The sequence below is a fragment of the Mastomys coucha genome, unplaced genomic scaffold (assembly GCF_008632895.1).
Source record: "Mastomys coucha isolate ucsf_1 unplaced genomic scaffold, UCSF_Mcou_1 pScaffold9, whole genome shotgun sequence".
Lineage (NCBI taxonomy): Eukaryota > Metazoa > Chordata > Mammalia > Rodentia > Muridae > Mastomys > Mastomys coucha.
This window is the reverse complement of record NW_022196915.1, coordinates 89,497,291-89,510,581: the sequence shown is the minus strand read 5'-3', so window position 1 is coordinate 89,510,581 and position 13,291 is coordinate 89,497,291. Positions and strand designations below refer to the sequence as shown.

At 38.0% G+C, this 13,291-nt stretch overlaps 1 pseudogene; it reads right to left on the bottom strand.

Annotated features, from left to right (window-relative positions):
- Positions 1–2,576: 2,576 nt before the first annotated feature.
- Positions 2,577–13,291, bottom strand: part of LOC116084211 — a 44,099-nt pseudogene continuing 33,384 nt past the window's right edge.

The window sequence follows — 13,291 nt, the reverse complement described above, 5'->3', positions numbered from 1 at the left end:
ATATATGCTACTGTAATAGTGGCACAAAGCTTGTGGGAGTTACCTACCAATATCTGATTTGACCTATGCTTGGGTAACCAAGAGCCTGGGACTAGGATAAAACCAAATAGTACTGCTCAAGTCAAAACAAACAAATGATAAACAATGTAGCAATAAAATTATTCTGATAGCTTTCTCCTATAATTGTAGATGACTGATCATGCTTAGCCATCGCTAGGGAAGCTTCCTCTTGAAGCAGAGGAGAACAGAAGTCCACAGCCAGACACTGCAGAGTGAGAGACCTTGGAGCACTTATCCCTTAGCAGAATGTATCCGTCAAATCCCTCCCCTCAGGGCTCAGGACATCCCATGGAAGAGGGGTTGAAAAAAAAAGTGAGCGTCAGAAGGCATGGTAGACACCAAGGAAACCAACGCCTCTAAGTCAATGGGAATGACACACATATGAACTCACAGAAACTGCAGCTCCTAGTGTATACATTATGTCTTACAGTTTAATGCTTTAGGAAGTTCCAGAATATGCGCATGAGTCGGTCGCTCTGCCTTATGCCTTCTTTTCTGCTCTTTTCCCTCTGGTTGTTTGTTTTGTCCAATTCTGATGTGTCAATTTATTTTATGTTATTATTTTATTTTAATCCCATAGAAGCCTGTTTGTTTTCTAACCAGGAAGAGAAATAGAAGGTTCCAGATGACAGCAAAGGTGGGGAGGAGTGGAGGGAAGGGAAACCATAATGAAGATACATTACATGAGAAAATAATCTATTTTCAATAACAGGGAAAATAATACAAATACCAGAAAAAGAGAGAGAGAGAGAGACAGAGAGACAGAGAGGAGAGAGAGGGGGAGGGAGGGACAGAGGGAGAGAGAGAGAGAGACAGAGACAGAGAGAGAGACAGACAGAGAGACAGAGAGGGAGGCAGAGAGAGAGAGAGAGAGAGAGAGAGAGAGAGAGAGAGAGAGAGAGAGACTATAGGTTGTTATACATTCTTCTTCTGTACTGCAGTATGGTGACTCTGCTATGTGGTGCAGCCAGTTGGTTTCCGCTCGCCTCCAGAGAACTGTTCTGAATTCTTCAGGGGCGTTCATATCTAATCATCTCCACCCTTCCCCAGACCCACAGTCATTTCTTCCTCAGAGCCACTGCAGTATTTCCCTCCTCACACCAAGGAGACGTCTTTCAGTTAGAGAAGCTTCTCAACCAGTCTGTCTGTTTCTTAAGGACTGCAAGTCTCCTTAACCAACAGAGCCCTCAGCATGTGGGAGTGGTCCACACAGCAGCAGGGCTCCAGAAAATCGTCAAAAGAATAAGTGAATGAATAAAAGAAGAGAAACAACTCTGCCTCTCACGGTGCAAAATTAGGAAGAAAAAGGCACCTTCAAACCACCGTTTATTCTCACTGAAATTTAGATAAGTAAAATCTACTTAGTCCAGGTGATAGAGCCTACCGGAAGATCCTGGAATGCTCTTACCAAGAGCTAAGGTAACAGCTCCTGGAAAAATGTAAACTACTACCAAAAATACACCAATGTATTTACTAATCAAACTCTCTCAGATGTGTCTCATATTTCTAAAGGGGACATAACCAAATAATTGCTTACAGTGAGAAAATATACCTTAAGGATAAAATAATTTGGTACTAATACCCGTAATTAAAATACTAATAGTAGCTACAGAAATACTTAAATTACCAATAGTGTGTTGCACCCAATAAAACAACAGCCAAGTATCATCGTAATAAGAGATAAAGTTGAATTATACAAAGTAATGTACCATTTTTTTTAATGTAGGGGAGTGGGTTTTTAGACAGAGTTTCTTGTGAATTGTCCTCAAAGATGATGTTCAGCTGAGACTGTTCTTAAATGGATTCTCATGTGTCAAACATCAAAATAAGGAAGGGTATTATAAGCGTGTGTTATCAGACTCACCTGCACTGCTTATTTGACGGTTCAAAACCTCATAAAAGTGCTCAGAGTTATTTCAGTCATTAGATTCTGCTTTTCTGGAGGTAATGGTGGCTTAGATCTTCGTGGCGTTTGGGCAGACACGCACCTCCTTCGTGGCGTTTGGGCAGACACGTGTCTCCTTCCTGCCAGGCGTGTTATCCCTCTGTCTCTCTTGGACCCACTGGCTCTGCCTTTTCGTAATTTCTGAAAACTTGCCAGCTGTCACAGATTTACATGGTGCCCAGGACTGAATTAAGGATACCTCCTGGCAGACACATGGTTACTGTCCCTAACGTGAAACTGGAGAAATCAGTTTCTTTCAGTGAATCTGGTGCTAACGCACTTGACGTTTCAGAGGTTGCTTTAAGTTTAGGCTGTGGAACGATTAACGCACAGCTTTAAGGATCAGCCTGTTACATACAGCCTGTCCGTCTATTTACAAAATGTATGAAATCCTATAACATTTCCTGGTGTGGCCCTTTGGGTGGTTTGGATGACAAATGTTCCCCACGGGCTGTGTTTGAATACAGGTCCCAGGCTGGCAGCCCAGTTAGAGACCGATCAGGAGGTGGAGCCTTGCTGGGCATGGAAATCACTGGGGCAGGACTGAAGCCTGTATAACTCTGCCCCACTGCTAGGTCGCTGTCTCTGACTCTTGCATGTGGCTGGAAATACGACTTTTCCACACCCTGCTTTGGTTGCCTGCCACCATGCTGCCACTGTGACCCACTGAAATTATAAGCCGAAATACACCCTTCCGTTCAAAGACTGCCACGGGGTTCACCACAGCCACAGAAAAGGAGTACCTTTCCTGTTTAACACAATGATTGAGAAAGTTCACTTGACCAACTGTGGTTGACATTTATTTGTTAATGTTTTAGAATAGGAAGAAACTTTTACTTTGTAAAATACATAGCAAAATGACTAACCTGAATTTTAATCTCTATATAATTTCTGTTCACGGATAGAGTCTGGCCAAGAAGTCGACTTTTCGGAACTCTTACTGCATTGATTTCAAGCTTTGCTAAACACTAGAAGCGGGGTGCCTACATTTATTATAAAATACTCTGTAATCCAAACCTATGCACCAAATTTCTCATGGCATCCAAAATAAAGGCCTTTGATAGAAAGTGAGTTTCAGAAGAAGACATATAAAGTTCTTTAAAACATGTCCATTAAGTCCCTTCTTTTACATTCAAAAAATAAAAGCAGCAATCTGTCCCAAGGAGCAGTGCTGGTAAAAATGCCTCTCACATTTGCAAATGAAATGGTAAGGATAATAACTTCCCTAGGCTGAAAGGCAGCATATACGTGACTTCTTACTCCAAACCCAAAGCCACCAAGGAAAGTACATGTCCATCAACACTGGAATATGAAGTAAAATGGTAATGCTTCCATGTAGTGGGAAGCCTTATGGTTATAACCACACAGAGACTATTCACTATTAATTGAGTTCCACAACTCAATTAAAGAACTCGCTGAACTCGCACGGCTCACAGAGATCTTCCTCTTAGAGCTAGAGCTCATTACAATGAAAGACCATGGTCTCAAAATTCACAAAGAAAAGAGGGACACAAAGCAGAAAACAGAATAATCGGTTAAAACATTCCAGCCCTCTTTTCCCTGGGACATCCCACGGATGACATTTAATTTGCATAGGAATGAAATGGGCAACACCAGGGGAGCTCAGTGGGTCTTACTGTCCAGTTTTCATTGGTGGTCACTCGAGCAGGCTCAGAGTGTCCTACTACTAAGTAAAGATGCCCAACAGCTCACAAAAAGCCAGTGCTGAAGACTTTTAAAGTGGACCACCTCTAAATTTATTGGATGAACTCTTTGATGCACAGTTTTATTATTTTTACTCTGCAAAATATATCACAAATAATACACCTCAACCATGAAAGTTATCCTTTGTGGTGTAAATTGTGACTTCTCGTGTGGATAAGTGAGAATCTGGAAAGGCAGAGAAGGGAGGCGAAGAGGAGGCGGGTGGGAATGCCTGGAAAACAGAAGCATCGCTGGATGCGTAGTTATTTGGTCTGTAAAACTGCCTGTCTCACCTCCTTCCTAGATGCCGTTAAAAACTTATTTTTAATTGTAATATATGCTATGGAAGCATTTTTGTCTGTGACACAATGTAAGCTCATGCATGCATATACACAATTAAAGCCAACCCCATGAAAAAAAATCTGATTTGTAATGCAATGTAATATATTGACATTTACCATCCCATTTCATTTTACCAGTATATCCTATATCCTCATAGAATATTTGTGCATGTATATATGTAAATGCATGTAAATATGAAGGAGGTTGTTAATTAAAGGAAACGGAATTTTTAGTATAACAGTTTGTGTTGAGGTAAAGCATATTTAACAGATTTTAGAGCATAAGAATTTTTTTCTTTGTAAAAAGTAGAGGAAAATGTTTAAACCCAAAATTTCTTGAGCTATCAAAGATTAAAAGATAAGTAGTAGTCTTCACTAAAATGTAACAAATTTACCAGATCAATCAGAATTGCCAAGATTTAAAGCCAGTATTATTTTCCACATAACTTACCCACGTTACTGGCAGAGAATTTACTGGCAGAGAAGTGAGAAGTAAACCGCCTTTTTAATCACTGTCTGAAGGTTTAAAATCTACCCTTGTAGATGCCGAAGAATCATTTTTCTTCTTATAGTTCTGCATGTAATCAAACCCATATAGGATAATCTGGGTATGGTTAAATAAATAACTAAAACTAATAAACTCTGGTGACCACGCAACTACATATTTTTCATTCATACTTTGTTATCTAGCAAATGGAACTCATTTTCCATAATGATAAATGTGGATGGTGATAATTTTTAAAACACTTCAAGAAAGATTCTTAGTTCATCCAGATATCAAGTGTCAAGGAGTGCAGTAACTCTTAGGAAACTCGAGTAAAATTTAAAATTTAAAGTTTTATTGTATTTTGGAAATTTTTGTGTTTATGAGTCTACCATTGTAAAAATGAAAGTCATGGCATTTATATTACTATTCTGTATTGGTTTAACCAAAAGCAAGCAGTCTTTTCCTTTTCATAATTGTACCCAAGCAATGGAGTTCATCTGTTCTGGAGGCAAACCCAGACACCAGCCTAGGTGATCCGTTACGTGGTTACAGAATTAACACACCAGTCCGAGGAAATGATGCTTGATGCCCCAGTGACAGAAGCCACAGCCTTAGCAAGCACCATTGCTTCCTTAACTTTCCATTAAGGTTTATTTTACAAATTTATGCTTCTCTGTCTGCGAGTGTCTTTCATATGTGTACTCGTGCCACAGAAGCCTCAAAGGGGAGCCAGAGCCCATGAAGCCAGAGTTACAGGCAGTGGTGACCTCCTGAAATGCATCCTGGGAATTCTAGTCTGCTCCTCTAGAAGAAGCAGGAAGCGCTCATAACCCCTGACCCATCTCTCCAGCCTTACTGTAACTTTCTTGATGGAGCTTCAAGTGGCCCTTAAAGATATCCTCGGGTGGTAAGGCCATGCCAGGAGCAAGCTCTGCAAACAGTGCAAATAAATAAAAAATTAAAAAAGTCCACATCCCAATAAAAGGTTTTCAGTTCTTCATTTCTCCACACATTAACATTTTATGGTTGGAAAGGTGTACATGATTGGTGGTATCTAGCTGTAAAATATTTGTTTGTCTTCAAAGGCCAATATTCACTCAGAAATTATTTGAATTTCTCTTCATCTTTTGAAGATCTTTTTGTTGTGTAATTAAGGCTGCCTGTCAGCAAACAAACATGTAGCTGAATCTCATGGGAATTAATAACCCTGATTTTCCAATGGCTTGGGATTAGTGGACGCTTCTGAAGAATTGGTCTTAAGCTTAATAATGAAAATGTTGGAGCGTAACTGGATTACAATATTAAATGACCCAAGAGAATAAAGAAAGACCACATAACCCTGAGCTATATGTCACATCAGGGCTATGATACCTGCAGTCCAAACCGTGACATTGTATTGAAATTTTGATTAAATTAAAAAAAAAGCATTCTTAAGAATCAATACGAATGTAAAAATTTTTATTTAATCTCTGTAGTAAATATTCCCATGGATGCCATAATAAAATCACAGGCATAAGATTATAGAACAAAGACTAAAAATCACACTGTCATGAAGACAGGTTATATCAGTTCACATGGAGCTCATTTTGAAGTGTTATGCCCCCATTCCTCTTGTAGATACAATTCCCTAAAACTATAAACAATCCACCACTGTGTGCCCATGCATCATATCATTAACTCTAAATATTTAGTGATCTGCTCTCAAACTGCTCAGTGTTTTTGAGGGGTGAACTGGTCAACATGTTCTAAACACTATAACTGAATAATTCAAAATAGACTATCTTTTAAAGTACAATTACAGCTCTAAAATGATAATAAAGTTATAAGACATATGCCTGGAACCAATGGATTTTGTTTCACCTTTGACTCAAGATTTTTTTCTTCTTAAAAAAAAAAAACGAGGGAGGGGGGAGGCTTGAGGTTTTGGTCACACTGTATTTAATCCAATTTGCTTTGTGTTTAATCTCCAAAACAAGGCTGGTCGGCTAATTCCCAATTATAATGGCACATGTAATCAGAGTCCTCATTAACAAAGACTGACTATATTGTCTATTAGGAATGAAAATTTGAAATGCAAATTCAGCGAATCAAAACATTAAATGAGCTGCTACCCAAGATGCAGGGAGCTCCCGTCAGGGCAGAGCGTGTTGGCCGCCACCTGCCCTGGATTTTCCCTCCAGCCGCGATTGCCTTGGGTTCCAGTCTTTGCTTCCTAATTGACCTTCTTATGATCTTTGCAACAATTAACATATGCTTATTAGTAATGGCTGGTTAAAGATTTCAACTACTGTGGTTTACAAAGTCTAATAGAGATGACACACCACAGGAAAGACAGAAAAATCTCATCAGCAAAGACACAGTGGTTAGAGAGCATGTGCTAGACAATGCAAGGCTGTTCATAGTGTCTGAAATTGCAACCAGTACTGATACTAGACACAAATGCATATAAGACAGCAGGCCCCATCAGTTCTGAGAAAGAAAGTATGAGTGAAATGAGTTCACCTTTCCTCTGAGCACATCATGTCTAGCATTGTTGTAGTAGGAAGGGGAAGTGAAAAATGCTCTGTGGAGTGAAGAAATAGCTTCAAAACATTAGCTTTGTTTTGAATCTGAAATCATATTTTTTTTCTTAAAAATAATTACCATCAAATAAAAATAATTGGCATGTGACAAGTATTTTACTTAAATCATAAGAGGACAATGATGCCTTTGCAAAAACGATGTTCAGAGTTTGCAGTGTAATCATCAGATACCCATTCCCTGTGGCTGCTAGCTCGTTAGTCCCTCTGCACTTTATCGTGCTGGACTCCTGTGGTTTTCCATTCTGATTCCAGCCACATATTTTGATGGAAGAGATATTCCATTTACTCTGGGGTAGATTTTTTTTATTCAGAATGACAATTTGAACATTTACAAATACCAGTTTTTTTAATTCTCTTATTGATTGGTAAATGGTAGTTTGGTTGTCCAACACTCAGCGGGCTTGATTTTGCTGGTGGTGGATCAAATTTGTGTACCCACCACTGTTTACCATCTTTACTTGTATGAATGGAGGGTTGCCTGGCATTACAAGGAAACATGGAGTATCACATATGATGGAGACCTGAGATACATGGAAGAGGTTTCCATTATTAGAGAACCAATGAACAAACTTAGAGCTTTCTGATGTCACATGCTTTACTAGCATTAATAAATTCTACAGGTTAGATACCTAGGAGTGGCTTAACTAAATTTCTGCTTATGGTGTCACTGGCTAAAATCAAAATGTTGGCTATGGTTACAGGCTTATTGGATTTAAAATTAATTTTAATATCAATACTTATTAGCAAAATATGTTTCCTATTTGTTGTAAGATTCAGATTTCAGGAACTAGAGAGGTAGCTCAGCAGTTAAGAATGTTCGATGCTCCTGCAAAGGACTTAGGTTTGGTTTCTAGAACTCATATGGCTACCCTCAAGTGTCTGCAGCTGCAGTTCTTCTGGCTTTCAAAGTCCCCGGACACACACGAGGTACACATCCATGCATGCAGACAAACACTCACACACATGAAAGAAAAATAAATCAATCTTTAAAAATATCTCAGACTTCAGACTTTTTTTTTTTTCTGTCTGTCAGCTAAGGGCTTCTCCAAGCTCCTGGTAGTCTCTCATATCATGAGTCAAATGCCTTCCTTCTCTTCAGGCCAGCAATAATTCATTGAGTCCATGTATTTCTTTATATGTCTGACCTCCACATCCATAGCCAGCTGAAGAGAACTTGCCTTCAAAGTACTTAGCTTTAGAATTAAGTTAAATAATGCTTTGATTTTAATGTTATGTCCCTCCATTTTAGTTGAGCTCATGATATAGTGTCTGTACTTCTTTCTAGAAGTACTTGAAAATATGTTTAAGTCTGTGTTTCCTTGTCTATACTTCATTTCTAATGCTTTCCATGCATTGTGCAGTAGAGATGGGACTAAAGGAGATTGCTCAGCCAGTAAAGGCGAGGCTCACAACCAAAACCATAAGGAATACATCAGGCTGTGTTAAATGAAGGAATGCATAGACCATGTAAGTGAACAATAACAGATATGTTTTAGTTGAACAGCATTGTTTTTGAAGTGGCCTCCATTAAATGCATGATTCTAAAAACTTAACAACTGCAAATGATTTAATTTTCCTTCAATGAAGATGCCTTCAAGTTTTAACAGAATGTTTGATATACACTTTGACTTTCTTTCTAATAAGAATTTCTTTTGAAACTAAGCCAACTTTTAGAGAAAGATATAATGCAATGGTTTAATTTTAAAATTGATGGGTTGTATAATTCAGAAACTGGATGACCAAAAGTGAATGGTTCCTTGTTATTATGTTGGAAATATTGAATAATAATAACACTAATATAAAGTTTAGTATGTCTAATACTTCATAAAACTAATAAACTATTAAGCATTTACCTGAGGGCTCCTACCTCTTAACTTTTAATTTAAATTGATTTTATGTTTAATTTATGAATGCTCAAAATATTACAAAATATATAGGAGAAACGCAACCTCATAAATCAATGTGTTCTAGATTGCCAGTTTAATTTCCATATTGATTTAGTGCCCACCTGGCAGTGTCTACTAAAAAGCACGAAGCACAGTCACTGCTGGATAAAGGGTCAGATGGATAAGACAAGCATTTCAGCCAAGCAGCTTCTAAGTGTTCTCCATAGTAGAAGAACAAGGCACAGTAGAAGAACATGTCAGTAAAGTATAGTTCTAATTTTGGACTGTGCCCAATCTTTTGGCACTTATGTTACTGAGTATTTTGCTTTGCTGTAGTTTATATCATAACAGAGTGAGTGGTAGTGAATGTGGCCTCCTGATAAAAGTGTAACACATTCATGTGTGAAGGAATACACTAAACTTATAAATACAAAGTAGAAAGTTCACAAGGGACTAGATTTGGGAATTACCATGAAACACAGAACTTTGAAGTTATTAAAATTAATTTAGGTTTTATTTGCAGCATAATATTTGTTTTATTTTATGCTATGCCAGAGTACTATTGCAAATCACGTTTAAAATTCTTTTTAGAATTAAAGAAATAAAAGCCATAACATGTTTTGAATAAATACTAACATTTCTAAATATTTTGAACTGTGTTACTATGGGTTTTTTTTTGTCCTCACAATTTGAACATAACACGGATTTACTGAAGAGTTGTTATACCTCAAAAGATGAAAATTACTTTTTTTTGTTTTATTGCATTAAAATGAGAAAAGTTACATGATTTCAATTTATCTGAATTTGTTATCATTTAAAAACATATTTTAAGTAAATAGAATTAAATCACATTCTTGTTTTCCTTCTGTACCCCAACTCCTCCCAGAGACCCCCTTCAATAATTGCAATTTCTTTTTGTCATATTCTTTAAAGTTTATAAAATATTATAACAATAAAAATGAGTATTATAAAAGCTGTTTGATATAAATATACAAGAACCCTATAGAACTCCAAATAGACTGGACCAGAAAAGAAATTCCTCTCATCACATAATAATCAAAACACCAAATGCACTAAACAAAGAAAGAATTTTAAAAGCAGTAAGGGAAAAGGTCAAGTAACATACAAAGGCAGGCCAATCAGAATTACTCCAGACTTCTCACCAGAGACTATGAAAGCTAGAAGATCCTGGGCAGATGTCATACAGACCCTACGAAAAGTATTTTGTATGCAGTGTTCCCATTGTAACTTAACCCAAGGAGACCAGCTCTTAAACAGTAGAGTCAAAAGAGAAGTTGGACTATTTTAATTCCAGGTTATCTACTCTTTATTAGATTATTTGTGCTACTCCATTTCTAAAGAGGATGTGTGTATATGTGTGTGTGTGTGTGTGTGTGTGTGTGTGTGTGTGTGTGGTTCATGCATGGAACTATGTAAGCTAGGATCTTACTTGTAAGGTTAAGCTAGTACATGAGTACTTGAGGTCATTTAGTCTTTGAGCCCCCGTGCTAGGAGAATGCTCACATTTATACATGGATATTGAGGATTCAAATTCATGTTCTCCTGCTTGTACACTTCCCGAGTAAGTCATACACATTTTAAAAATCATTACCTGTGTGCTGCTTATCTGGTTAGTAAAAAAATTCTGTTAAAATTGATGCTATTTTTTTTTAATTTTCCAGATGAATATTAATATTTATTCAAATTAAATGACCTGATCAAAGAGGTAGAGTTGTAAAATGGAACCCCTTTTTATTACCTGCCTCCTTCCTTTGGCCATCTTGGCCATATTTCCTTTAATCTGTGATGTACCCTGGCTGATGGCCATAGCATTCTACGCATGTAACCCGACCTTTTCCCTTCTTTTGTGCCCTGCTATACCTATCAGTCATGAGATAAGCTTTCTTACCATTTTTAAATCACTCAGTCATTGACAATGACAAATCTCAACTATGGAGTTGCTATGTACATAACTATTTCCATTGAATTGTGAAATTTTCTCCAGAACCAAGGGGAAGGAGACTTACTAAGACTTAAGAAGTAAATAAAATTTACAAGGTTCAAGAAGTAAACAACTCACAAGTCTCAGGAATTTCTTGGCAGAGTATACATAATATCCTTCCCCAAGATTATATAAGCAAGCAATAACAGTTGCTAGAGAGAAGGTGTTCTTCTAGAAATCAAGATGTCTGAAAGTCATGGAAAGAGCCCCAGGAACAACACTTTCATAACTTATTTCTGACTTTTCATATGGGCTTTTCACTGAAACAACTGCATTTATGCTCCTGTACATTATACCCAATCTGTATTCCTGTTGCTAATGCCAATAAACACACTAATTGGCCAGGCTATACTTGGTAGAATAGCTTCTTTGTTCTAGCATAGGTATTATGTCTAGAGTGAGCAGATATTTCTTCAGTGCTTTGCAGGGAAAGTAACACAAAGCAATTGGCACCTGCATGAGTACTGAAAGAATCAAAGGACTCCCATCTCAGGAGAGGAGCGGTTTTACAGTTCTCTCAGTGGGTGCTAGTACACAGAACTGAGGCTGTTCCCTGTGAGGATAGATCAAAAGAAGCAAACCTCAGTCTAGTTACATTTCTCCTTGGGCTATGTCTTGCTGTAGTTGTGGTTGCATGTACCTTGACATGTGTGGTAGGATATACAACTAAGATTGTAAGAATGGAATATTCTTGGGGCCATCATTTTAGTAGTCATCTTCCAAGTAGTGACATGGAGTGTCATGTATTCTTAATAAGTGAGCACGATCGTATAAATATGGGTATACCATGAAAAAGTGGCTTAAAGAGTAGAAAATGAAGTCTCTGGAAGTGGAATATGCAGGCCATGCTACACGGTGTGTGGCCACAGAGGTATATAATAAGATGTGTAACCAAGGATGAGAAGACTTGCCAGAGGAAAAATTAGCATGGAACGGAAGGACAATATCAGTAAAGAGATGTACAGCTAGTGTACTTTACATTAACTTATGAGTTTTCTGTGGACATTAAAAGAAAGAATGAAGTAGAGATGCTTCCTTGGCATTTCTTACTGTTGAGAAGCTAAAGGAAATAGTAAAAATTAGTTCTACACCAAAAGTCCCTTTTAGGATCTAAAATGTTTCAACCCATGGGTTAAACTGGCTCGCAAAGAGAAAGAAAGTAAGGTAGAAGTGATGGAAGCTAGCCATCCTGTCAATCATTCATAGAAAGAAATAGTAAATTTATTATTCAGAGTAGTGAAAAAAACCTTAATGAAAACCCAGTACAAAAACATGTGACTATCAAGGATTATAAAGCATATAGCTTACTGAATCTGGAAAATCTTTGAAAGTAATAAAAACTGCCTCTCCCAGCTTGGTTTTCTGATGATGTGGGGCATAGGGATGGTTGGGTCAGTATGAGGTCTAGGGAAGCAGAGAAACTGAGTAACAGCCAGCACTCTCTGAGATAAAGACTACTAAACTCAAAGTAATACAAGGGAAAGCAGTTCCTGGTGGACTGGATGTATGCCAGACACTAAGCACAATTTGTTACTTCAAGCTGAGTCCCCAGGAAAAGAAGAACTGGGAGATGATAGAGGGATGGTAAGAATTAGTGAGGAAGCTGGATCTATGAGTGGTAGTGCTTGATGCCCTATTAACTGAGGTTGGTAGAATTCTGCTCACAGAGTTAAGAAAGATGTTGAATACGTAGAGACCTCGGCTTTGGTATAGGTTTTAGTGGTTTCTTGAGCTCTGTGGTGGGTTGCAGTCTTTATGAGGTAGAAAAGGCTGTAGCAGATCTGAATGGGTCAGACTGAATCTTGACCTGGGGGTGGGAAATTATCTTCTTGGAGTATGCACTGTACCTTTTTGCACTGCAAGAACGTACTCAAGGTAAAGATTGCTCACCCAGTCCAGGGCTCTTAGAGCAGCAAAATGTGATGAAAGAAAAAGCCAGGGTCTCAGTGTTGTCTCAGCACTGACAGAAACAGGGAATGTGGACCTGATCAATTTTGGGCTTAAGCCAGGCTAATTAACAAAATGTTGGTCTTACAGAGACTGTGAGGGGTGGGGGGGATGCACAGTGGTCCTAAGTATAGAAAAGCCAGGTGGCTTCTGGAAAATGTGGAGTATGATGATCTGTGATGTGCTGCTAAACTCAAAATTGTCCTGTTGACCAAAAAATGACAGACGTGATAGTTGTTTTTGATAGCTATTTAGGACCTTTGATAGTATGATTTTTTTTTTATTTTAGATATTTTCTTTATTTACATGCGAATTTCTCCTTTCCCAGTTTCCCCTC